The sequence below is a fragment of the Haliaeetus albicilla genome, chromosome 4, assembly GCF_947461875.1.
Source record: "Haliaeetus albicilla chromosome 4, bHalAlb1.1, whole genome shotgun sequence".
NCBI classification, from domain to species: domain Eukaryota; kingdom Metazoa; phylum Chordata; class Aves; order Accipitriformes; family Accipitridae; genus Haliaeetus; species Haliaeetus albicilla.
In genome coordinates this window covers 4,919,883-4,945,477 of record NC_091486.1, presented here as the reverse complement: position 1 = coordinate 4,945,477, position 25,595 = coordinate 4,919,883, and the positions used below count along the sequence as shown (strand labels likewise).

At 40.4% G+C, this 25,595-nt stretch overlaps 1 protein-coding gene across 11 annotated transcripts in view; it reads right to left on the bottom strand.

The window, feature by feature from the left end:
- The window catches only part of GTDC1 (glycosyltransferase like domain containing 1), a 185,623-nt gene extending 161,366 nt beyond the window's left edge, over positions 1-24,257 (bottom strand). For 2 of the 11 annotated variants that reach the window (XR_011324266.1, XM_069780760.1), the window contains exon 1: positions 13,544-15,899. The gene's annotated coding sequence lies outside the window, so the exon portion shown is untranslated. Of the gene's footprint in view, positions 1-13,543; positions 15,927-23,459 lie in introns of those variants that run through there. The other 9 variants (XM_069780753.1, XM_069780757.1, XM_069780755.1 and 6 more) reach the window with 9 other exon arrangements.
- Positions 24,258-25,595: the final 1,338 nt, after the last annotated feature.

The window sequence follows — 25,595 nt, the reverse complement described above, 5'->3', positions numbered from 1 at the left end:
TCCATGCTGAACCTCAATGCGGAGTAAAAGAATTCAGAGGCAATTGTGAGTAAAATCTATGTAACTATCCTAATTCCCACACAAGCTGTTCTGCATAGAGACATTGCTCAGCCCAGTGTTTTTAACAACACAAGCACTTTAAAAAGTTATCAGGGAAGTAGTCAAATAGTACTTTTCTCTAGTATCTATGTATACACTGTGGCTCTTCAGTTAGCCAATTAGCAGAAACATTAAGCCACCAAACTTCCATTATTTTTACAACATGTAAAAATTATTTTTTATATATATATATATCATGATTTTAAGAAGTACAACTAAACAGAGCACTACTGTAATCTTCTAGTTATATTTTTGCTAGTTTTTAATGTCAAAACATTTAAATGAGGTACTCTTTATTTGAAGATGACTAATTATAATGTGTTCCATTTGGAGAACAAGAGTTCAATATCCTAGCATTAATTAAAGCAAATGCACTCTCCTAGCTTAAGATTAAAAACTAAAATGCAGCCAAAAGAAGTTTCTTCCTTGTATCTGTCAGATCACAAAAGCATTCAATACAACAGGGTAAGGTTGCCAGAAAACGCTAAGACTTTCAAAAAGATATTATTTCATATATGTGGCTTAGCTCCGAAGCTGAACTAGAAATGACATCCGAGCTTAGGATAGTAAGCCTTTTTGCCAATGAATTTCTTGTAAAGTCAACAATTATAATTTATTCTGATCCTTTGTGTCACCATATTAGTAGTTATTTTTCAGCAATCCCAGAGCAGCAACAAATAATGCCATAGAAGAGGACTGATATAATTACAGGCTGAAAAAGATAGGCCAGCACCCTTACACTCAAAACTACCCTCTGTGGCTCCTTCATACCCCATATGTTGCTAATAAAACTGTTTGAATCATACCTATGAGACAGTTTTACTGATATTGTATCAGGTCCCTAGGTTCTTTGTATGAGATACGATGTCACTAGCACTATAACTATGCAAATTTTTTGATACAGGATCCCACCGGACACAATATTACATACGTAATTCGCAGTATGAAACTGTGCATTAACAATAATTCTAGTGTTATATAAATGAAACCACTATGTTTATTGAAAAGCTCGCCACACTACAATGAAATCAAATTTAAAAAGCAATAAAGAGCAACTGATGTGCTCATAGTAAAGATGGCAACATTGGTATTTTTCCCCCAAACAATGTAAATTTTACTTTGTGTTCACGTGACAATGCTTTACAGAAACTTTTAGCACTGATGCTAAACAAATGCAACTCCCTCCCCCCACGGTATTAATTAATGACTTAAAATAGTAACCTTCTGAGCCCATTTTTAGAAACAACCATGTGATTTTCAGCAAGAATCTGTACTGTATTCACATGCAAGTGCGAGTGTCAGTTTCTACTGCTAATAAAAGAATGATAAATGCTAATGACAAAGACTAAGAACTGCAGCAGTAAAAAACCAACAGCGTGGGGATATCGACATTCATCGCGCTGAAGCGCCTCAGAAGTATCATCTTCTGGTCAGAAAACACCTGCGCTCTAATTCTGCATCTGACTTCAAATACCTGTATGACCTCAGGCAAACGATGCTTCTTCCCAGCTCGCATCACGTGCATTAAGGTCTCTCACCATTTCCTGCATAAGAATGTGGTCAGTGCTTTATATACATACCTGCAAAAAGGCACGTCTGAAAGATCTTAAAAATCAGTGTTGCAAGCAGAGACAGCAGAGGTGCAATCACCAGTCTGACAGTACGAGCAGCTTGAAACACATTCCTCTTTTCTGTGTTCCCAGGGACTTCCTCCCTCCGCTATTAATTTATTGGTTTGCTGCAGGTGGAGAATACTGGGGCTTGTAAAAAAAAGTCTCTTTTTAAAAGAAAGCTGAAAAAAAAAAAGGTAACAGGCTAGCATGATAAAGTGAGTCTGGTAAAGAGCCAGACTTAGGAGATAAAAGTACACTATTTCACCAAGGTGCTGCAAGAATTAATAAACCAGATAATTTTGTAAAGTAAATTGTACAGTAAATTTGTATAGTAAATTGTCTAAGATGTACAGGAAAAAAACACAGCTCAGTATTCCCTGGATATACTTTTAATGCCTTCGACTACAGATAGAAAATATAAATGACACACCATGACTAGCTAAGAACTCTCACGCTGAGAAGCACTGACTTTAACTAACTGATGCAAGGTTTTACTCGATGGAAGAAAAACGGAGTTGTAACCAGGGACTCAGTAAGCAAGATGATAAATTGACTGCTTCCTATAACTTGTGTGCTTCCACTACAGGGGTAGCTTAAGCAGTAACTTTTTCCTGATGTTTTCCTTGACACCACCCTCTGCACAACATGAAAACTGTAATAGTTTTATTCTATTTAAAAATAAATATATAGCAGCTTAGGTAACATCTTACAAGGCAGAAAGTTCACACTCCATCCCGTGAACATTCTGCCCTCTGGTATTGCTGCTACATTTTATCATCATACAATTCAGAGAGAATTATATGCCTTTTTTCAAAGTTTTAGAAAAACAAACCCCAAATATAGCCCAAAGCTGTTATGAAGCAACTCATTTTTAGAAAAAGCACTTAGGCAGATACTTAATTTTAATTAATAGTCTCACTGACTTCAACATTTGCACAGCGAGACAACTCCACGCTTCAATTAAAGCATGCACATAAATGCTTTGCTGATTCATGGCCAAAAGCATGACAGGAACATCATTATATAAAATGCTCATAATATTAAAGAAAAAAAAAAACCCAAAACCAAAGCCAGCAACCTCACCCTCAAACAGAGGGTGCAAACTCACAGCTTGAGCAGAACTTACAGGTTGCTGAACAGATGAATGCTAGGGCTAAGATAAATTCACAATGAAATTATTTCAGAGCGGGCAAAAGAACTTTGGGGAAAGAGCTTAACTAAGTGGAGACTACACGAGCCCAGTTCTCCATCCTTGGCATCTACTATCTGCCAAGATTGGGTTTTCAGGAGTTGAGAATTCTTTACCAGAAGAGTGGAGGCAGCTGTACCTTTACTTCTGATGACTTGCTCTCTTTTTCCATTGTTCACATAACAGATAAGCAGATTTTTTTCAATAAACAATTAATTACATCCAGTTCAGTTCCACCACGGATCACACTGAACATCTTCAGCAGACGTTCACTTCCAGGGAACAGCCACTCCAAGTTGCAATGCTGCCCATCATAATATGCCTACAATAAATCTAATTTTGAAATAATATGACACACAAGAAACACTAGTTAATTATTCTTCACTATCTATGTAATATCATAAACTGTAAGCTTTAATTTTTAGGCAGAATCTTTAAAGGTAGTTGGTAAAAAATTTTTGTTGAAATACTTTCTGGTCCTATTCATAAGCAAAACTGTGGCACTTGATGGCCTGTGGCTCACTACTACCAACTCATAATTTTAGAAGTTTAGAAGAAAACCTTCATTCCAGGACAGCCAAGCAATACTTAAACAGTAATCCCACGCACACTTTTATTAAGGCATCAAGAAAGTTGCAGTTGATAGCAAAAGCGAGCTGAACGTAAAAATTTTGAAGTAATAGCCACTAAGAGTTAAACTGCTTAAAGAGAAGCTAAGAATGAGAAGTGGTTTCCCAAATAACCTGCTTCCTTCCTCCTTCTCCTGGAAAAACAACTAGGTGCTGTGCAATGAATCTGGCTGCTGGACGATGGGATGGGCAGAAGCCACAGGAGTTTGCTGGTAAGCCGGGGTGTTCGCCTCCTCGCGATGCTCCTTTGGGTGCCGGGTATCAGCGCGAGCCTCCCACCAGCCCCACCACCACCTCCTCACAATACATCCTTCAGGAAACCATCGAGCTAAAGACTCTTCCACCTGCAAAACCTGCAACGGTGACATTCATCAAACGAGGCTTAGCATCGCAAAGCTGTGCTACAACACGACCAGCGCAAAGAGACCCGAGTTCCCTCTCCATCACCTCGAACAGCAGGAATAGGATAGCCCAGATGACAGACACCTCAAGCAACAAAACGGACACAAACGTGCAGGTAGAAAATGATCATCTGAGCAGTTTTTCTACAGGACCAACTTAGACCCAGGACAGCTGATTAGCTCCAGCTCGGCATTAGCCTTGCCAGACTGCCCTGCATTCACAAGGTAACATATGCAAGCTAAAGTAAAGCCAGGCCAAACCTGACTTGGCTCTGCACAGCACCAGCTTGTGCATTTCTCCAACCGTTTCACACCTAATTTACAGAGTACATTATCCATCCACGTATCGCTGAGATCTAACCTGAGAAGTGACTAGAATCAAAATCAGTTAATTGATTAATGCTTAAGTGAAATGCAGAAAGCAAACATCACACACCGGAAGACTTTCTGAAACTGCATTCTTTTTATTCCGACTCCATTAAGCAGTCCAGTACTTTTGAAGGATTAATGAAAAAGCTATCAAGTAATAATACAGAAGAGGAATACTGATTCTCGGTGAACACGCCAACACACGATGAAGTGCAGAGACCTCTTTCGTAGTAAAGATTCAAGCCAGGACATTCAAAGAACTACAGGGACACGAGAACTTGCCCACTTGATCCACAAGCCGAGTTTATTTGATTTTTATGAGACAGCATTCTGATAACTCCTCCCTGAATCACAGACTCACTCTAATACTCCTCAATTAACAATACGACATAGTCATTATTCTCACAAAATTGACAACACATTTTTTCACACCGAGGTTTAGTAAAGAATAGAAAAGTCTGCCTAAACATCCAGGACAGAAAACATTTACCTTAAAATTAATACCAATTCACTTAAAAAGAGAATCAGTCAATGAGTACATGTAAACACGTGAGGATTATTTCCACAAACTTTACTTGTTAAACAGGACACAATGTTTCATTTACAACTGTTGTTTTTTAATCAGGAACTGAAGACAAGTCCAGGAAGAACAGGAGTAAATAAGTTTCCAAGCAAACAATTCATATAGACGCTTTTTAACAGGACCAGACAAAACATTCCTTAAAGTTGCATTTACAAGCCAAAGCTAACCTCGGGCATCACGTTCAGCATGTATGAGATAACCTACGTGGATACTGACCTTAATAATACTACAGGGGCAAATTTTGCACAAGGAAGACGTGCTCTTGAACAAATGTTTTCCAATGTATTAGGCATACCGAAGCTTTTTTCTGCATCAAGAACCACATGTCACATTCCTTAAACTGTTTCTTTTCTTGACCAAATATGCTGTGGACAACCTACAGAGGATGCCCCTCGGTGTTCCTCTTTGAGGTTCTCATCTACAGTTTCCACTAACAATGAAAAAAGTGGATTTTTTCCCCCTAAAAAATCACGGTCACATTTAGGATCAGCTTTCCTAAGCTCATCTGCCAAAAAAATATCCTAAATGATTAGAGATTTTCAACACTAACAGAAGCTCTGATAGAGATTTTTATTGACTTTAAATCAAGCACAGATCCAGAGCCCACAGTAATGCAAAAGTAGGGAGAGCACAGGATGACAAGCAGCAGGAATGGCTGTATAAGATATATGAAAATCCAGTAACAAAACTAGTGACTGGTCTAATTTAAACCACAAATGGAAAGAAAAAACAGTAATTCCACACTTAGCAGGCCTTCCTAGAGCTACTTACACATAAAAGACTAGTAAAATTAAATTAGATATATTTGACTGTATATCCCCACATCAGTCTTTCAGGTGAGGTACTCCGCTTGTGACCCTGACAGACCTGCAGCCCTTCTCACAGGAGCAGGTAACATCATAAACCTGGGCAGTATCGCTGTCCCGCCAGACATCAACCTCACATACGAATGTACACGCGTATCATACCACAGTCCATACGTTCTCTCCACATGCGTGTACTCTCAGATCTTTTCACCCATTCAGGAGCTACAACAGGAAAAGGGAGGAGAGCTGGCCTGCAAAAATACACAATCTTTTCAATCTCTTCCCAATAATCCACATTTTCTGCAGCAGCTCTGCTAAATCCTTGACCATACCTCAAATCGTCAGGTTTCTCCAGATCTTTCAGTTCTGAAGAGTGACCCCCACCCATCTGACCAGACATGTCCCTGCCATGGATCTTAAAATTATTTTAAACGCTTAAAGACAACGCCTCAGTCTCTTATTTGGATGCTATACAATGTTCTTAAGTCTTTCTTTAGGAAAGTCTTGTTAGCAGAGGCAACAGGCTCTAACAGAATTCAGCCTTTAAAACAACTGTCAACAGGCCAAAGTCCCAGCTCCACATCCCAAGACCCAAACTGTAAACCATCTCCCTGAACACAATGAAATTAACCAAATGTTCGAGACTGGACACATTTAATTCTTTGTACTCATAGATTACAGAACAATTAAGAGGCTGGAAACAGCAAATTGGCTTAAGCTGAAGTTACACAATTGGGTGGGCAGAATGCTTTTGTCCACAAGAAAGCATTTACATATCTAACAGAAGATGTTTTTTAAGTCAATATAAACCAATTTAAAATAGAATTTTAAATAGATTCTTATTGCAGTAAAAAGCATGCTTTCTGAGTAACTAGATCACCAGATGTAAAAAAACACACACACTGCATGGATTTCCCATGCAGAATGTGCATGCTCTTGATCATTTATCTTTCTGCCTCAAACTCTTCAAATTGTAGAGCTTTAGACCACCACAATAAATTAAATAAAATTCAGAATATAATGTCCTAATACTGTCTTTACAGCTAAATACAATATTGGCAAATGCTTACCAGGTTACACATGCTAAGCAGTTCAAGTGATAATCATAATGATGAATGTGTAATCTAATGCCCATTCACTTTGATTTATATGAACCATCATACAGAAGTCTCACGTATCTGTTTTAAGTCAATGGGAAGGATCCCATTCTTCCTGACCTGAATCAGTGTTTGGTCTAAACTTAGGCATTTCATATTTTTTGCATTAAACAGAATCAGTCTTCGCACATAGTTCAAGATGCCTGGGGCCGCACAGTCCTTTGCAATCTCAGCAACTGGCCCTATCATTCCCTGTGATAGTCTTGCTGAAAAAAAAAAAAAAGATCAACCAAATTTCCCCCTGCCCTTCCAGCTGTGGGAGAAACAGATCAGCCTATTCTTTACTTCAGAAGAAAAGGCCCTGCAAAGGTCAACCTTTCAAACGAAATAAAGATCATTAACACTGAATACAGAACTACTTAGATTCTCGCTTTTTGTTTGTATAACTAGGATTCCATTGTACCTATTTCAGGGTGCTCTATATTTTTTATATATATGTGTAGATATATACACACACACCCATATCTTGTTTCTGAAACCAATATATAATGGAAGGCTTGCTTATTGAATCAGAAAGAAGCCACCTAATGATAAGGCATTGCTTTTATTCTCAAAGTATCATACTCATGAGACAACCTGCAATTCATCAAACAAGCTTCGCTGTAGCCTGCCCTGAATGCAAAAAACACTAAACCACAGAGTATGGATAGGAAAACATAGGTGCAGAGTGCCAGCTGCCTAACGTGTTATTTATTTTTACCACAAGCCACAGTTATACTAACCGTCCCATGGAGAGAGACAGTCTTCTCCTCAAGACTCTTAAGTCTCTTCTAGAATATAAAATCTAGACCAAGAGTTCTGCCATATGGCAGCATCTAAGCCTATGCAGTTTCCATGTAATGCTCTAAACCAGTGTTTACTCTAGGCTTCGGTCTACGCCAACCTAGGCAACAGCCTAGCACATCACCCTTACTTCAAACATACCTTACATACAGAAAAAGACTGCTTAGTTATATCAGTCCTCATTACAAAAGAGCAATACTGACAGATTTTAAAAAAATACATTATTTGTGGGAAGGAGCAGAGGTGGGGGTTCCAATCGTCTTGAGTCAGACCAGTCAAGTCTCATTACGCTACCTGATGCCACATGGCCAGGCGCTGTAAAAGCAAGCCTGGCCCAGGCTTATAAATCCCATAGCCTACAGAAGCCCCTACTTTTGTAGACCAGAAAAACAACAGGCTTTAAAAGTTTACATAGAGCTTTCCAAAATTACCAAAGCATAGTATTTTTACTTAAATTCCTGAATGATCTGAAGATAATCACATTTCCTCCCTCAATAAAAATCCATTTAAGTAAAATTCATGGCAAACAGCTCAATGTTTTCTTTCTATGTTTTGAGATTGTGTTAAGAATAGAAGTGCTGCCTTTCAATAGGACATAATACCTACCAACTCTCAAAATAAAGGAGAATATGAGGAGTTCCTAGAGAAAGAGATTCAGGGCGTAGGGGACACAAGCATCACAGTATTATTAAGGAGTACAGACCAAAAAAAAATTGCCAAGCAAATACAGGAAAATTCCACAGTTTGGAAAGCACATCAACATGGAGATAAGCGTCCTCGTATTTTGTTAGTACAAAGATATCACTGAACCAAAGCTCGACTTCCCTGGCTGAAGATAGTTAACTGATGAAAGCAGAGGTTATGAACAACTGTAATCAAGTTTCATGAAAGCGTATGTGGAAAAGTGGTTATTAGGGTATTAAAAGCTTGGGGGAGGGAGGTTGGGATTGAAGGCTCAGACTAGCAAACTGAAAATATAAAAATTTTGACCCCCTGACCTTACATCCAATGCAGAGCTTGGAAGAGAGAGACACAGCTACAGCCAGGAGGGCAAGAATAAAACCATGTTATCAATAGGCAGCCGTAGAGCATGACTGCTACTACTCTAAATTTTATCCCACAATCTTGTGACAGTAAGTTATGAAGGGTGTTTTCTCTCCACCTCTCTCAAATGACTGGGATTTAAGGACCCAGTCACGCTTCTCATCGCAGTACCAGTTAAAGCCTGAAACACCATAAAACATTTATGCCAGACAGGCTTTCATTCCATACTACAGATGTACAACAGAAGGACCTCATCAGAAGTAGGTGCTCCTCCTTGATAACACAGTATACTACTGTGTATCAAAACAATGTCATTAACATTTGAGATTCAACCTCTCCCAAATCCATTACTCCCTGTAACCTGCTCATCAGAACGACCTGCTTGGAAGAGCACGTTTCACTAAATCTTCCAGTAGAGTCAGGGCCAGACAGAGATACACACACACACACTCCAAATGGAGAATTAAAAGAAATATAGCAATTAAAAATCCTGTAAGACTTTCATGTACTACTCCTTGGCTGGAAATAAAGCTCAGTAATGTAAAGAATTTATGATTTTTATTGACAACACAAAATAGCTTTGCGTACTAGAGACAGACTGAATGGAACCATATCCATCTGCTTTCATGGAAACTCTCACATAGTATGAGTTACATGCAAACACAACATGTAATAGAAAGACTGTGTCTACAGGAAGATACATGACTTCTCATTCATAAATGTGTACAGATCCTAATTAGAATTAAATCATTTAGTTCCCAAGTCTCTGAAAAGACACAGCTACGTTAAATGATGAGAACCCCCAAAGCCAAACTACCACCTTGAGAAATGCTTTGGCCTTACCAGTTTGCACTCACCTTCTCCATTTTTGCAGAGACTAACTGCAGAAATAGCATCCAAATAATTATAATTTGCGACCTTTTAACATAAATCGTAATTTCTTAGGCTACTTCTTTTATATTCCATCCCATGTTCTTCCAAATAAGAGCTGCCCAAAAATACTTTACATGAAAAACTAAATGTTCCCAGTGACAACTCTGATCACGTCATTCTTTGCACATGAACATTAAAAGATGCAGCAACAGCAAAAAACACTAGTTATTCTTATAACTTCAAGACTAAATCCTAAATATAGTACATTTTCAAACTGTCTTTCCTAAAATTCAAATAATATGTTCATTGCTTTAACCAAAAGCTAGCAAAGTACAACTTGTATTGTGCTGCAGGCCATAAAGTGAATGTTCTTTATTTGAATCATGGATGGATGAAGATCAAAACTTGTTTTTGAAAATTCACAACAGTTTTGACACTGCTGTGTATTCCTTGTTACAAGTTATCCCTATCTATTTATTAGGCTTACTCCAGACCTTTTACTACCTTCACAAAGATAATCTTCATCAATTCTTCATATCTTTATACCCCACCACAGGAAACTGCATAGAATATGGGCAGAAGCCCCGGCTGAAAAAAGGGAGTAGGGGTAAGAGAGAAGGACCGCAGCAGATGTTTCAGTCAGGCTGGAGAGGCTGTAGTTTGAAAGTAACGTTTGGTAATGAATTTCCTCTTTAGCACAGCACCAACATGATATTTTGTTATTATTCATCTACCCTGAGGAACCATTCTGCTATATAAAAAAAGTGCCCAAGAAATAGGAAATTATTATAAGCCCTCCCTCCTCCATCTTCGACTGAAGCATCTCCACCAGCATCACTTCCAGTACTTCACAACAAAGAGCTGTATTTTGCTTGTGAATCCTATGGAATTGTTCACTTCTCTACCCTAAACGAATCCTTCCCCAAAATTAAACTATTCTTATACCCAAGACTGGATACAGCCAATGTGTGTTAAATGGCTTTAAGATCCAGTGCCTTGAACAAGTTAGAAACAGGAATTCTAGACTAATTTCTGGAGACCATTTGGGAGGTTTGCTTTCTTATTACACAGGTTGTGCATACTTGCCTGTGGCAGTCTTTGTAAGTTCTGTAAATTTAGACACTGGTTTTACAGTTGGAAAAATAAAGTCTCAATTATGAAGAGATTTTAGTATTTAAAAATCTTTTGAGTTTGACTTTCTGAAAAATGTATTACCAACTTTAAAGCTAGTCTTTACACACACGGCATTACAGAACAATATATCATATGCTGAGATGCAAATACAGGTCTACAACATGACCGCAGGTACATTATTTTATTGCAGTCTGAACACCAGCCTTCAGCAAATGTCCATGACATCTGACTGCAGCTACCTCGAAGAGCCATCACGACTGCAAACTCTGCCTACTACTACGAGCAATTAATTTTCTATACAGCACCTGAAGGAGCAAAGAGAGCAGCATATAACTGATTCTGGAGCTTCCCAGATGATCCCAGGATGCTACGGCAGAGGTGAAAATGTAGATAGTCTGTCACCACATGCAACAAAGTCTTGCAGGAGGGGGAACAGACAGAGCCCTGACCTTTCTGCAAGCTGCCGTAGTTCAAACTTACAGGTAAGGCAGTACCAGACAGAAGTTACTGCTGCTGTTTCCAAAGACTTGACACTTTAAAGGCTAGAGCCCCCGTTGCTAGCAAAGCCCTTTGCTAAGATTTTCTTTCTCTCCTTCTTTCTTCAGATACTGTTTGCTGTGGGATAACAGAAGAAGCTTCCAACTTAGGTGATTCTTCAAAGGACTCTAGGAAACACCGGGAGATCTTGCAAGAAGCTGGACACTAATACCAGGGTATGAAAGGCCTACACTGCAACAAAGATGATCTTAAACAAGACGTCCAAGCTTGGACATGCAATTAAGTGTCCCAGAACTAGAAACATCATCCAGAAATCCAGAACCATTTAGCTTGAAATAACACAGGAATTACTAGCGAGTCTACTTGCGAGATGCCATCCTTACAGAAAAGCATCCAGTTAAATGACAAAGCAAGCATGGTCTTTGCTGGCAACTCTCAGGACTCCCGAAATACTCCCTCGTGCACTACCACCACATACAGTCTAAAACACCATCAATAAAACCTTCATATTAACAGCACCCTACTAATTCTTCTAATTCATTTTTTTGCATATATCTATATGTACAAAAACTTTACATGCATGTATGAAAATTTAGTAAAATAAAGCTAAGATGACACAAGCTGCAACACAGGATTTTTTTTAATTACAAGGAAGAATCAAACCAGTATTTCTGTGATTTTTTTTCCCCACTATTTAAAATGGTTTCTGTACACCTTTGTAAAACAAGATGAGTAATAGTTAACTCGTCACAACATTTTTCAAATACTTATCACTACACGCTGCTGATAAAGAAGCTTTCATCCTATAACCACTAAAACTTTTCCTCTCAAAGCAAGATATAAGCAGAGGCTTAGTCACTGTTCATATAACAGAATTACAGAAGTTTTCAGAGCAGTTTACCAAAAATTTAAAAAAAGCAAAATAATGCATTGCATTTGGAAGATGTTTGCTCTCAGTACTGAATAACACTTGTTATATACCTGAAGGGGTTTCTTAAGCAAGCCAAATCTACCCAGCAACTCTGGGCTGTAACTACGCTGATCAAATCGGCTTTGCACATGTTAAAAAAATGGAAAGCAAGAAATAAAGGTAGAGTCTTAATGTATCAACAGCTTCTTCTGATTTCATAGAGAGCGCATTAAAAGAATAAACACTGAAAATCCTGGCCATACATTAAGGCAATTCTTACACCCAAACAATTTGATAATATAACACTGTGTATCAAGCCAGTTTTTTCATAAATTATGATCTAAACAGAATACTAGTCAATTCACCAAAAGACATCAAAGATATCCCTTTATTACAAATGATCCAAGTATCCCCCTTGAGGCTATGGCTATCAGAAAGCATTTAGTTAGCTCCCAAGCCAATATTTTTCGTATCTGTTTTATTATGAAACTGTAACACATTTTCAATAACTTTTAGCTTTGCTATACAGAGCAACAAATAATTTCCCAGAACCCTTTGGAAAATCTGACATGCGAAATGATTCTCTAGTCAACTTGTGCATCATTATGCTGAAAAAAAAGTGTACCAGATCATGCCATCATTGGAGGGAATGGAAAAGTATTGGGAGCTTCAGGACAGATGGATGAACTTCAGGTCATATAAAACACTACCAAGGCTGTATTTGAAGAAAAATGTGAAAGTTCATGAAAGCGCCCCGGGTGAAAATACTTTGTGTTACTAAGAAACATCATCCCTGATGATGGATGAATTAAATTGTCTCAGTTAGTACAGCCAACTCCAAGCATCCCTAACTTATTAGTAGAATGTTTTCTTGTACTGGTAATTTATTTCAACAGCTACATACAAATAAAAAGCCCTACCTTTAAATGAAACTGAGAATTTCAAACTTGCATAATTAATGCTAGAAAACAGAACAGAGTTCACATCTTGAACAGAATTTAATAACTACATTTTCAAAGTTTACATTTTTAAATGTAATATTAATACATCCAAATGATTAAGAACTTGTTTTAGGATAGTCTGCAATGAAATACACTGTTCAACTTCCAAAATTACTCCATATACAATCCAGTGAAGAATAAAACTCTTCAAATATTTCCAAGTACTGAACAACGTAAATATTCAGGTAATCAAATTTTAAACAACACTGAGAGAAAAGTGTATTCATTTGTCATGTATTGTTATGATGACACCACCATAAAAACTAAGCATGGAGGAAATAATGCAAACCACCTGTTTTTCTCATTTGGAAGTTGTCTTCATGCTTCATCCAGCTCCTCTCTCAACATATTACTTACAGGCTGTTTCTTCTGCAGAACGTACTCGTGAACTTATAGCAGTATATCTTTCTGTTTCTGAAGTATGTGTTTTCTGTTGAACTCCCACAGAGCATACCTGTTTTGCCTGCCGTGCACTGTGTTAAGTGAAGTCCTTTCAAAAAGCTTATAGCTGGCGCAGAGGGAGGCCGCTGGCTTGCCTCTTCCCACAGGCTGCACAACAGGCCAGAGGAGCTCTCCTGAAAGGGGAAAGAAAAGCAAGCACATCTCACCTTGCACAGCCTTCGAGAGCACGACACAACAGCAGAGGCGAAGCACAGCAAGTAGGGAGCCCCAACGTAAGCAGGAGAGTCCTGAGATCAGGAAGCAGACATATGACTGCTGCTCAGAGACTGTGGAAAAAGGTATTCTTAACTCAGAGAGGAATATGGAGAGCTTTATGCCATACAGAAACCAACGCAATTGCTGTACTGAAAATAAACCAAGGGCAAAGACCGATTTTGCAAGAATACAGTGGGCAAAGGGGAGAACCATTAAAGAAAATAAATTTTAATTTGTTTGACGGCAAGGCTTTGGGTTTTTTCTTCCTGTTATTCTAGATTGTGTTCTAATGAAGACTCCAAGTTAGAAGTCCCAAGTTTTAGCACTGGAAAGTTCAATTTAAGGGAGAAGACGAAAAATCCTCTATAAACTGTACTTTGGATCCCATCACAGCTTCCAAGTCAGAAATTACCACGCGCAGCTATGCGGTGAGGCCACGTACTCAGCTAGTCAATACACAGAGGCAACCATAGAGGCTCTTCTTCCCAAATGACGCCACCACAGAGAAGAGTTACCACTGGAGAGTGTGAGAATAAGTATTTAATAATGATATCAATTTGGCTGCACTATAGAAGATGTGCTTCCTGTGGGTCTAATAAGGAAGAGCTTTACAATCTAAGCAGAAGCATTTCAAAACCTCAAAGGACATGTCTTATCTGCACCACTTCTGCTTCTGGAATCCCAGAAATCCCGAAGATGGAAGGCAGATCAGACTGCAGGTTTCCTAGGCACAGATGTTGCAATCACATCTGCCTTAACTGTAAGCCACGGTCCCTGCTACTTTCCAACTCTCTAGCAGGACCTCTTAGCTGCTTCATTTTCAGAAATGCCACTGCAGAGGATAAAATAAAGTGTTTCTGACCACATCAGGTATACCAAAATGCTAACATAAAAGACAAACGCCTACAGATTATGTTCCAAGCAAATAGCATGAAAGAAAAGATTATGAAGCAGAGATACCCTTTCCTCCCCTCGTGTCTACATGATTCACAAAATTACACTTACTTCAAATATTGAGATCTGTTTGATCAAAGATTTTTTTTTTTGAAGTGTTGATCTAGCAGCCATGAAGAATGACCATTTGTGAACAGATGCATCTCAAGTTACTCAGACAGAAACGTGCACACATGTATCTAATTAATTACAGGTGATTTTTACACACCACTCCAAGGAACTGAACCACCGCTGACCAAGGTGTACAGATCCATGTAAACTTTCTCCAAGTTTTTCTTCTTTTATCTCACTAAAGATCCCCTCAAACACCTAAAGCTACAGGATGTCTGGCTTAATTTGTCCAGTTCCATGCTCCCCAGTACAAGACAGGTACGGACGTAATCAACCAAGACCAGCAAACGCCCCCAAAGATGATTAAATGGTCGGACCACAAGCCAGCCATTCTGCGACTCTATCTCCAAAGGTCAGGTCTGCAACAAGGTACAGGTTGCAGGACTCCAACTATAATAAGTTTCTTCCTCTTGGCCCTCACATCATAATGCAGACAGCATTTTCAGTGCAGGATTATTGAATTTTTTCATTTATTACTTGGATGATGAACAACAGAGTTGCAAAATTTTGTAGTTACTTAGGAAGGGCTGCAAGCATTCTGGGAAGCAGAGTTCGAATCGAAAAAAGTAGGACTAAGTGATTAACAGCAAAACTGAAACTGGTGTTTTAATACTGAATTGAATGCAAAAAGTTAAAAATTAATTAACATTATTAATGTTAACATTAACAGGAGCATCATATGCAAAAGATGGTAAGATTTATTCTAGTCATCACTGATACAGACTGTGTCATGGTTTAACCCCAGCCAGCAACTAGGCACCACTCACTTCCCTCCCACCCAGTGGGATGGGGGAGGGAATCGGAGGGAAAAAGATAAAACTCATGGGTTAAGATAAGAACAGTTTAATAGAACAGAGAGGAAGAAACTAATAATGATAATAATCACAATAATAAAATGACAATAATAATAAAAGGATTGGAATATACAAAACAAGTGATGCACAATGCAATTGCTCACCACCCACCGACTGATGCCCATTTAGTTCCCAAGCAGCAATTCCCCCCCCAGGCCAAGTCCCCCCAGTTTACATACTGGGCATGACATCACATGGTCTGGAATACCCCATTGGCCAGTTTGGGTCAGCTGCCCTGGCTGTGTCCCCTCCCAACTTCTTGTGCCCCTCCAGCCTTCTTGCTGGCTGGGCATGAAAGCTGAAAAATCCCTGACTTAGTCTAAACACTACTTAGCAACAACAGAAAACATCAGTGTGTTATCAACATTCTTCTCATACTGAACCCAAAACATAACACCATACCAGCTACTAGAAAGAAAATTAACTCTATCCCAGCCGAAACCAGGACACTAAGGTTGTACATTATGTTCAGGTCTGGATACACAGATGTAGGAAACCGAGAAAAGCTCAGAAGAAACCCTAAGCAATCAGGAAAGTTGAAGGGAAATGGGCTTGCTGAGTACAGAAAAAAAGATGAGCAAAGAAAAAGGGCGCAGGCTTCAAAATAGGTTAACAGCAGTTACAAAAATGATGATAATTTCCCACTACTGCAATATCCACAGCAGAAAAAATAAAAAAGAAACAAGAAGCTTAATGGGTTAGAAAAAAAATATGATAGTATTAGAGGAAATATGCTACCTCTAGGGATAGTTAAAACAACTGATTCAGTCATGGAGGGGCCACACAAACCTTCACTGACAGAAACTGTCTATACATATCTATCTGGCTTTACGATGAACACTATATGCTCATGCATACAGTACAGGGCCTTAGCATAGAGTGGATGACCTCCAGAGATCTGCATTTTCTTTTCTAAACTTAAAGGCTGTACAAGTTTAGGCTCCTGCCAGGCAAATCAGCAGGTGACTTGACTGCTCCTTAGAGCTCCAAGCAGGCTTTTGATACCTCTTTTTTCTCAATAGCCAAGGCAGTCTGTGATTGACAATTTTCTATCACATCAAGCATGCTACCTTAAATACGAAGTACTCCAAATGATCCACCAGGGAAATAAAGTCAAAGTACAGAGAAGGCAACGGCAACCGATCCCGGGAATCCAGTCCTGAGAAGGAAATCAAAACTGCCAAATTGGGCAAGGATGCACATCCCATTAGTACCCAGAAATACAGGTAGTTATTTTTGTTTCTAGCACCTACAATAAATAAGCCTTAATAAAAAGAAGTATTTAGTAAAGTACTTAGAGAAATAAGGAGGGAAGGTTTGACGTTTCTAAGCTTATTTTCACAGCAGTATGAAAGGAAATGAGGTAGAGTCAGAGCTAATTCTCCTTATATAATTTCACATGGAATGATTAGTTCTGCCCCAACAGTAACAGCTTTCCAGAGGATCCTACTTGTCGCCAAGATTGCATACAGATGCTGGAAGTGTAGCTTCCCTATTCTCCACTGACAACCAACTTAAAATGCCAATATAATATTCGTTTTACTGTAGAATGAAATTCACAGCATGAATAGTAAAATAATGTCACAGCTACCATGAAACTGCAGTTGCATGTTGGGGGTTGTGACTTTTAAAAGTTTAATCATGAAACAGACTCATAAAGAGGAACATGCAAAGTAGCTTTCTGCTTTAGGAATGTCCTGTGGTCATCAAGGATGTGTAAGAGCGGCATAAGCTGTGGTCTGAGAACAAGAGGGCAAAGGCATGGAGGAGCATTCATGTCACATGCCCCTGCTGATTATTTTTTTTTTAGAAGGCAAGTTTTCAATCATTGCTGTGCTGAATGCCGCCCTCTCTTAAGCCTGATTAGGAAAGACATTCCACATGCACGGGGCTGCTGAAGGTGGTGGAATTCCGTAAGTCACCTGGGTCGCTTCTGGGTGAAATACCAATTACTGGCAATTCATCTCAACAAGACCAACAAAAAACAAACCACCCTGTTAAGAGACATTACTCAGCCCAACAGTGAACATACCACACGGATAATCCTAAAACTCTTTGCAAAAACTTGTAATAGGTACTAGTACTTTTATAAAGCACTGTAGTATTTTGTATTTAATACTTGAATAGACACTAGCAGAAAAGCCATATTCCATTCCGAAATTGCTCCTGCAAGTTCCAGCTACTATTCCTTCAAAAAATACACTATTTTTTAAAAGATATATATAAATATACATTTTTCCAGGGAGAGATACCCACCTTAGTAAATTTAACTATCAACAAAAACTTAAATGACTCTCCAGAACAGCATGCCAAATAGTATCAGAAGAACTTTATGTGTGTATTTTGCACTTATTGGCACAACCATTTGTTTTACAAAAGACCTACAGATTAAATACAAAGCACACTCTTAGTTTTAGGCAGAAGAACAGCCAATTTTTTATGCCTTGCCAGAAATAATGACTAATTAGGCCAGCACCACCCTCCAGTCATTTCCATAAATCCTGCCTTTACATTTAAATCACAACAAAAAAGAAAACTGACTTAATGATAACAAAAGCATATTTCTTGTTAAAGTTTTCTTAAAGCAAGATCAGAACAAGAAATTATTCTCTAAAGCCAACAAGATGATGCTATTGTTTATTTGGAGAACTTTAATTTATATCAAACCACACACAAAGTTATACTCAGAAATTTACTGTATTAAAATGCAACCCAGTAGACAAAGTGTATGGCAAAACTTTCAACTGGGAAATCACAAAACAGAGAATTTCACAGAATACTGCTGGTTTACTTATTCTGCAAAGTCATCTTACAGCATATTCCTTGTGCAAACCTTGAATATACCAGAATATAAAAGATGCAATACTTTCAACTACTTGTTGAATTTTTGTTTTCTGGAATATTTGTATGTAAAGTAAATATCAAAGCAGAAAGATACACAGGAAATACAATGCTGAGCATCAGATGAAGTGAGGATCTGTACTTCAATTAAGATTTTAGTTTTTAAATGATGGAAATTATGGTGCTTCTGAGAAAGCAACTGTTTAATTATATGCACCAGGCAAGACAGTTATAAAAAACACCTTATTTTCACAATCCAACAAGGACTTTATTCCTATTTTATTTACAAACATGTCACCTGGTAACTAAAACACTATGAAAACAGAATCAAGATCTACACTGTCAAATACTGAACAATAATGTCATTAATACACACGACTGAGGCTCCCCCTCCCCCCCCAAACTAATCTGATTGGAAAGAACAGGAAAAGGGTGGTACTTTTCTAAGAGCTGGTCCTAGAAATGGAGCTATCTTCACTGTTCTTTCTCCCAGATATTCTACCACTAGTCACACACCATCACAGCTCTAGCTAATCACTCCATTCTGAGTTTTCAGCATTCCCAAACATTTATTCTTGCAGGTAAGCACAAAGCTTTGTGATACTCCAGAAGTTCTCCTATATAATGGCTTTACAAGAGTCCTGTTTCTATTACATACATTTTATTAGGCTTCAGGAGAATGAACCAGAAAAATCTCAGTTCTCTGAAGGAGAAGCTTCTCTCTGTCTTTTCAGATTGAGAAAAATACCAACTGGCAACGGCGATGTCTTCATCCTGTATTCCAACACACCTGACCACTGAATTCTGCCAGGGAGACTAATGCCCATCATGGAACATCATTTCAGTAAATCTTCCATCTCAGAGAAAGGAATAAAAGACTACATCATATTAAATCTGAATCCAACTACTTCGGCAAGAACTTATGGGGTGGGGGCCGGGGTTCCCTCAATGACAGCTTCTTATACTGACTACGAAAGAAATCTTGCACTCTGCATGGTATTTTATTCATCAAGACCACGATCACCACAAGACTTCTGTTGCCAGAGGCATGGCAAAAGTAACTTTAAGGACCACTGTTGTACCTCTAAGAAAAAAAACATTCCCACAGTATTTATTTATGGCAATATTATACTTCTACCACTGAGTGTCATTAACATAGACAACCTGTTGCACAAACGTGGCATCTGACTGCCCAAAAATAACCTTGGAACAAAACTGGAAAGCAGCATGTGAAGCCACACTGGTCAAACTGTTGTATAGACACAATACATAGAAGTTTCCAGATGCAAAACTGATTAAATTCCTCTTTTCTGTTTGGCAACCTACCACTAATTTCTTCAACAATTTTTTTGTAACGATTCAGCAAAACTACAACAAATCAGCAAAATTAAGGCATGAGGATGATATTAAATCCAGTTGCATCTGAAGTGCCAATGCAAAAATTTCTGCTAATCACATACGTCGTAAATTTCGCATGTTTGATTATATGTAAACCTACACACACTCAAATATCTAAATCGAAGTCACTTATGCAGCACTAACTTACTTTGGGATTTATGCGTCTTAACTGTTAGTGTTCTTTCTGTGTCTTAACCCTAACAAATAATTATTCAGGGGAAAAAAAAAAAAAACCACACTTAGTGCCTGGCCTTGCCTGTTTGCCTCCAAGTTCTGCATTTCATCATTAATTTTACATACTTCATTGTTAATTTTAGACATTCCTCCAGTTCTCATTTAGACATCAAAGAGCTACTCATACACAAAATACCAGCTATCTGAAGTACTGGCTCCCCTACTTATTGTCATTTATAACTTGAAAAGATCTTTGATTTCTTGCCTACAGGAAATACCGTGGATCAAAAATAAAACATATATATATATGCTCCCATATATACATATATATGGGGTCCAGGATTTAGGATAATAGACTGTTTGGAGACATGGTTTTCAGATTTAGATTTCATACTCTGTCTGGTGCTTCACACATTTATTTTTACTTTCACATCTGATGTGCAGCAATATGGCTAGCTAAGGTGTACGTTTAAGACATACTTTGATATGTATCTATTCAGAAGTGAAATTCACACTGGGGTATGTGTCCTTACAGCACTAAGGCACTGCTTCACCACTGCTAACTGCACCACTTATTGATGGCTGGGGGCAGGGGAAGGCAGGCTCTCTAGAGCCCCTCGTTAACAATTCTGCCACCAAAGATTAAGATGATTTTCCTGCTTTACAAACTTGGTAGAGAACGTTTCTCACATACAAACAGAAAAAAACCGTGGTAGACAATGTATTTCTAAAATGCCTGCTGCATGGGTTCCTAACAGCCTTGCATATATATTTAGAGTTTGTTCTCCACTTTTGTGTATTTTTTTTTAAATTAGCAATATTAATAAGTTATACAACTAGTCCCAGACAATGAGATACTCTGCTCAAGTTAGCAAATCATTTGCCTTGGTTTTGTTACTACTCACTACATAATGGCTTATGTCTCAAGCAGTCGTACACAGAAGCCCTCAAATAGAGCAGTCAACATTAAGGTCCCATTATTTATACCAGTATCACTAAAAATTGAACCTTAAAATATATTTTCAGTGTATTTCCTTACAACAGAACACAATTCTGTTCACGCAGTAACATGTATGTTTTACGTATTTCTTCTGAGCACATAACTTAGGACCCAATTCATAGAGAAACAGCAGTTCTTTAAGTCAACTATTTAACCAGGTAAGATCTCAAGTCTTTGGACAAGACTTCCTCTCTGCAACTGAAAGAGCTAATACAAGAGAATATTCCACATTAAATATTTGCTCCTCAACAGCTGCAGGAGAAATGGCTTATCTCAATGGCTCTCCCAATCTGAACTATATAGGGCTGTATTGTATAAACATATTCTGATCTTGTGAAGCCAAAAAAATGCAGTATATATATTTTCTTTCTTTTTTATAAAGTTAGATTCCAGCTGGCCACACAAACAGTAAGGAATTTAAATACAGCAAATGCTTCTAAAACTACTGGCCTTCTCCACATCAGGAGGCGCTTGGTGAGATCCCAGCTTACAGCAGCCGTTCAGTTTTTGCCCAAATAGTTTATTCCGGGAGTCCTGAGTGAAAGAAAGTACACTGATAAAAGTGCAGTTTTGGTGATAAAATGGCCATCTAGAAATTTTCACCAGTGCAGAATATTGGACAGAGACCACAAACCTTCACTGCTCTGATCAAAGCAGAAAATAACAGAAGTTTATGCTGTAGATTGGGTCAGAGGCCCAAAACACTCAAGGCATGCAGCTCTTCTTTGAGCTATGGGCAACGTCAAGCACTGCCATCATAGGGTGTAGAAAACTTTATAAATAAGCTAAACCAGGAACTTTTTGTTTTCATATTCTCAAATTTTATTGAGCAGAAATGTTTGAGGATAGTTTATTACTTTTACCGGCCACTCTAAAATGGGCCTCCAGCCAAACAAGTCTTTAAAATATGTCTATATTTTAGTTTTAAAACAACATTAAGGAAGTTGTATAACTTTTACATTAGAGTCTAAGTGACTTAGCAGCAAAAGTGACATGTTTCAGCTGTAACACAGGCACTTCGCAAGCCATGGGCACGACTTTTGCAACACTACCAGTTGCACTTGGTACTGATCCTAACGCAGGAGAGAGATCCACAAGGGTTAATTAACAGGTATTTGTAACTCATGGCAAATCCCAAAAGACGGGAATTCAGGAGATGTTTGCTGGTATCATACTAGTGACTCACGTGCCAAACACCTTCCCTCATTCCAGCTAAACTCTGTAGGACAAGACCAATCCAATGCTATGTGCCTTTGTTGCCTTCACAGGGGTCTACTGCACTACTCCAAGCGCAATAACTGACAGTAGTCTTAACAATATTACTGCATGAGAATTCAAACTGTGCATTGATCAGCAGAGGAGAGAATTTTGTGCTGTATTTGTAAACTACAAACACCTTGAGCTGGACAGTGGGTTTGCTTCCTAGGTTCTACCATCACTGTCCATCGGCCAGCTAATAATTAGATCGGGAAGTTGTTCAGAAAGTTTGCGAAGACCAAAGTATTGCAATGTTGAGAATGATCCTCACCTTCTCATAGGTAGTAAGCACACAGATCCAAAAAAACAGCACTGTATTAAAACATCCTGCCCTTAATTGATTTACGCAATCTGGATTCATAGCATTTAAACTTATGTCAGAAAGTATTCTTTCAATATATTTTACTACGCCTGGACTTCCAAGAAGGAAAAAAAAAAAAAAAGATGAAGCAAGAGGAATACACTCTACATTAGGTCTTGAAAGCTCCAATTAAAATTCAATATTGTACTTTGTATGGAGGCTCTTTACATGAAAATCCTGTCATGGTTAAGATTTAAGGTTAACCAGGTTAATAGAGTCCAATAAAATAGCTCTATTTAATTATGCCAAACCATTGTTGTAAGCCACACTAAAATCTGCTACTCATCTTTACCTGACTATTGGGCAAAACTCTGCATCGTGGTAATGCGCACCCACTTCTCGTCAACCAGAAAATCCTACCATAAAGTAAGCTTCAAACTCTTTCCCCCGCTTCTTAAAAAAGTGCATGCATTTGCACCTCAAATGGTTTCTTTCCTCCAGTCTGCTACTCCAATCATCACACAGTCATGTGTTAAAAGATTTGTGCAGACCTGCCAAGTCTCATTCATCTGAGACACACTTTCCTAAAGTTGGGATTCGTTTGCAGAGTATATTCAAGCAGCTCCTCTGCTATGAAGCGCTCTGTCACGTGGCATTTTTAGCTTAAAATAATGAAAACAAAATCTTAAAGTCTACACATTTTGCAAAATTGAAGAGCGTTTCGTATGGATTTTTTCTTCCTTGTTCTGTAAAGCATGACTCTGTCACCGCAAAGGTTACAACTTCTCCTGACGGCTTTACCAGCAGAACTATTTATACATACGTTTTAATTGCACTGTAGCGACACTTGGAACGAAACCGGGCTCAGATTTTGCAGCTCACTTCGCAACTGCTTACGAAGACCAGCCCCTGCCCCGCACAGCTTGTATTTAAAAAAACAAAAGTAAGAGTCTTTCGAGAATAACCCCCCCCCACACACACACGGATTTTAAACGCTCAGGGACCCGGTGGGGGGCTGCGGCGGGGCCGGGTGCCGTGACCGAGGCCTGCCGGCACCGTCCCGGCGGCGGCTCCCCCCTCAGCCACCTGCCCCGACGCGGCCTGTGGAGAGCCGGGCCCGGCCAGGCCCCCGCCACCCTCCCCGGCTGCCCCGGGCCCCGCTCCCCCCGGGGTCTGCCCAGGAGAAGGCCGCGGGGGGTGGAGGGAAGGAGCCGGAGGGTGCCGGCAGGCCCGGCGGCTCCGCGGGGCCGAGGCGCGGGCAGCCATGTTAGGGCCACCGGGGAGGCTGCACCCCGCGCCGGCAGCGACGGCTCCCGGGGGACGGGTCCCCTCCCGCGGGGGCCGAGCGGCTCCCCCCGCCACCACCACCCCATCCCGATGCCGCGACCGCGGAGCCAGGCGGCTCTCCCCCTAAACCTCCCCTCCCCTCAGGCCGGCGCCAGGGCCGCGGAGCCATCTTGGGGGGGGGGGGGGGGTAGAGCCGGGGCGCCGGCAGTCCCCGACAGCGCCTCCCGCGCCGCAGGTGCCGGGGAGCCACGTCAGGCGGAGCGCCCAGCCGGCTCCCCTCGCCTCCCGCCCCGCCACACACCGAGCGGAGCGGGGCTCGCCGGGCCGGCGTGTCCCCCCCGCCTCCCGCGGAGCGCTCGGCCACCGCCGCCGCCCCCCCCCACCCCCGTTCTCCTCCTCCTCCTCGCCCGGCCCCGGGCCGAGCGCCCGCCCCGCCGCTCCGCGCTGACCCCTTCCCTCCCTCCTGCCTGGCTCGGGCGGCCCCGCTCCTTACCCCACCCAGAGGGAGCTCACCTCCTCCTCCTCCTCCTCACTCCCGCCTGGAGACCGTCGGCACCGACGCGCCGGCGTCCCGGCCCCTCCCTCCCTTCGGCGCTGCAGCAGAGCCAGCCTCCCCCTGCCGCCAGCCGGGCCCCCTCCTTCCTCCGCCCGCCGCCCCGGGGACGGGCCCCGGAAAAAGCCGCCGCCGGACCGACCGACCGACGGACGGACCGACCCGCCCCGGCCGCTGAGGCGAGGGGCCCGGGCCCGGGCCCGCCTTTTCTGTGAGGGGAAGCTGCCCCCCAGCAGCGACCCAGCCCTGAGGGGCCTTCCCGGCGGGCCTGCGGGAGCGAGGAACTCATTAAAAAAAAAAAAAAAAAAAAAAAAAAAAAAAAGGGGAAAACTGAGAGGAGCAAAGGGAGGGAAGGGGAAAGGAACCCGGTTGGAGTGGTGCCGGGGTAACTGCGGAGCGGGAGGGGAGGCCATTCCGAGGAGTTTGGGGAGCAGGGGTGGGAGGAGTAACCACCGAGGAACTACACACCAGGTGGGCTAAGGAGAAAAAGTGAAATAAAATACCAGGATGTTTTTCTGAGGGAAGAAGATGAAAGGCGAGAAAATCGGGGCTGTTATCAATTATATATGAGTAGGAGGTGTGGGTTGTTTTTTTTTTTTTCCTCCTGATAAATCAAGCCTTTTCAGGTGGTGTGACTCCTGGGAGAGGCCGGGCAGGTGTTGGTGTTGCAGCCTGGGTTGTGAACCCTCTTCTTCAGCCACACTGACGAGCAAACCTCTCCAGTAAAACTTTTCAGATGAGAAACATTTGTCATGCTGACTCAATTTAGTGTGGTGGTATCTTTGGTATGTAGACATAAACTGGTTGGTTGGTTGTTTTTTTTTTTTTTACTAGGAAGTCAAAATGAGTAATATTTAATGGAGTGATAAAGCAAAATTTCCAAAGAATACAGCTGTGAGAACCACCAAGACCAGTACCTTGAGGAATTATGTATTTTTTCCTACTCTGGCTAATCAGTGGTTATGAAAGAGTGACGAGAAGGCCGATTTGCATGAGAAATACCCTTAGGATAATGCAGCATTTTGTTTCACAATTTTCTAGGTTCAAAAAGCCTAGTAAAGTTGTTTTCCAATAGTTTTCCCACTCTCCTGCACCTCTGAATTCCTGATACTATCAAGC